Here is a 2434-nt window from a genome sequence, read left to right as displayed (position 1 = left end):
AGTGTGAGGCTAGGTTAAGTGTGAGGAAATGAGGAGTGGGAAAGTAAAGAAATAGATAAGTAATTAATGGAGGGGATATAAGGGAGTAAGAGTTAGGGAAGTAAATATGGGAAAGTAAGGGTAGTGAGGGGAAATGAGGTTTAAGAAACTGTAGAAATCAGGAAGGTGTAGGATTAGAAAGAGGAAAGGTGGGGAGGAATATTAAGGAAAAGGATGGGCAATTATTGAAGGGGTTATAGGGGAAGTAATGAGAAATGAGGGTAGAGCAGAGTAATTCAGGAGAAATGAGTGAAGGCAATGTAGGGGAAATGATGAAAAACGAGTGGAAGAGGATTAGAGAAAGTGATTTGAAATAAATGTAGGAGAAGTGAGAGAAAACTGTAAGTGGGAGAATTGAGGAGTAGATAAGTGAATGAAGTTATAAGTGAATAAAAAAATAACGGGAAATTATTGACGGGAAGAGGAAGAAGTAAGAGGAAATGAAGTTGAGGAGGTAGGGCCAGTAAGGGAAGTGATATATGGGAAATGATGAGAGGGGAATTAGCGGAAGTATAAGGATGAGAAAAAAGGAAAGAGAGTGTAAACGAGGGGGCTGTAAGTAGGGGGGGGGGGTGACGGAAAGTGAGTGGAGGGGAAATCGGGGAAATGAGGGAGATGATGAGTTGAAACTTCATTTATTTTATTGAAAACTCGTCTGAAAATTAAATTGTTTCTGTAGAAAATTCATATTTTTGAGTAGAAAATTCAAATTTTTAAAAATTTATATGTTCTGGTTGAAAGCTCAACTTTTTGCAGTAAATTCGTCTTTTTGGCTTGAAAATTTAACTATTTGGTTGGATTTTGTTTGAAACTGGAACAAGTGTAATTTAATTTAATTCAGTTTTAGTATTTATATTGCAAAATCCAATTTTCGAAACCTGGATTTGGATCAATTTTTCTAATACATAAAAAACAAAACTTTTGATTAGTTTTTAATTAATTTTCCAACCCAAAAACCCAGCAGGGATCATTTTCCAGTACCGACACAGTTTAATTAAAACAGTAGACTCGTTAAAGTTGTTACTCTCAAGTTCCTACCACGCGTCAGTAACACTAGCCACAAAGGTCGTTACAACTAATTAAAAGTCCATTAAAAAGTGTAAAATTAATACATCGAAGTGAAAAAAATTTGCAAAGAGAAGTTGCTAATAAACTGAGTTTTAGTGGCTGTTTTTATTCTCTCCTTCTGAATGCTCTAGAATTTTGTTAATCGCAATTACCGAATCAGGAATTTTTACTTCCAAAAATTTATTTCTAAACCAGACAATATAAATTGTAAATGATTAATAGATATTAAGAAATTTTCTACACCATCAATTTTGCAAATAACAATATTCTAATAAATAATTTGAAAGACAATAAGATTTCTAGAAAAGTTAAAAAAATTTAAGTTTTATTTTAAAATATTAATTTTAGGCTTTGAAGATTTAAATATATTTGGAAAAAGAATCTCAAAGATTTTTGAAATTTTTTTAATTTTTCAGAATTTAAAATAATTTAGGAAAAACTTGAATTATTTCAAAATATATGAAAAAGTTTTAGAATTTTTTGAGGCTCGGAAATAATTTTAATCTTAAAAAGATTTCAAAACACTTAAAACAAAACGTAGATTTTTAAAGATTTCGAAAGAAAAATTCTTTTTAAGAGTTTTCAAAGGTTTCAAGTGAATAAAGTTTTCCTCCAAAGTTCCTGAGAAAATTTCAACTGATTTTTATTTAAAAAGATTAATTTTTGAAGGAAATTTAAAAAGATTTTAAAATATTTTGGAAGACATTGTTAAAAATTCAATTTTTTTGGTTCAAAATTAATCATTTTAGTTAAAAATTCAACTGTATGGTTGAAAATGTGATAATTTTTCTGAAAACTTGTTGTTCTTTGCAGAAAATTAATTTTCAACCTTGAAAATTCGTTTTAAGTTAAAGATTTAATTATTTGGTTAAAAATAAAATCTTTTTTTCATGGATTTCTATGTTTAATATCTAGAAAAAATGTTATATTAAATACTAAGGTGTATATTTACTTTATGTTTCAGGTACGTATATGGCTCATGCAAAGTAAAACTGAATGATCGTATTGGTAAGTAAAAAATAGTATTGGACAATTTCAATCCTGGAAATTTCAGAGAATATTTTTTAAATTCAGGGAATTTTTTCGAGCCTGTATAATGATTTTTTTTAAAGCAAATTTATAACAATAATATTTATTTACATAAATATTGAACTCCTTTTTTAATATTTTTCAAATATTGGGTTAGATTTCGGTAAATTTGTTTTAAAATCTGTATGACTCCCCTTTCTAGATCTAACAAGTAATTGTCTTAAACAATTGCATGACTCCCTTTCCAGATCTGACAAATATTTATCTGAAGAAGTTGCATGACTCCTTTTTCCAGCTC

The 2434-nt window shown here is 28.8% G+C and overlaps 1 protein-coding gene across 1 annotated transcript in view; it reads right to left on the bottom strand.

Moving 5' to 3' along the window:
* LOC117172367 overlaps nt 1-2434 on the bottom strand; it is a 504467-nt gene that overhangs the window by 395685 nt on the left and 106348 nt on the right. The gene's annotated exons all lie outside the window — the stretch shown is intronic.

The sequence above is a fragment of the Belonocnema kinseyi genome, chromosome 5 (genome assembly GCF_010883055.1).
Source record: "Belonocnema kinseyi isolate 2016_QV_RU_SX_M_011 chromosome 5, B_treatae_v1, whole genome shotgun sequence".
Lineage (NCBI taxonomy): Eukaryota > Metazoa > Arthropoda > Insecta > Hymenoptera > Cynipidae > Belonocnema > Belonocnema kinseyi.
Note: the sequence above shows the minus strand (reverse complement) of the source record. Positions and strands in the feature narration are given on the sequence as shown.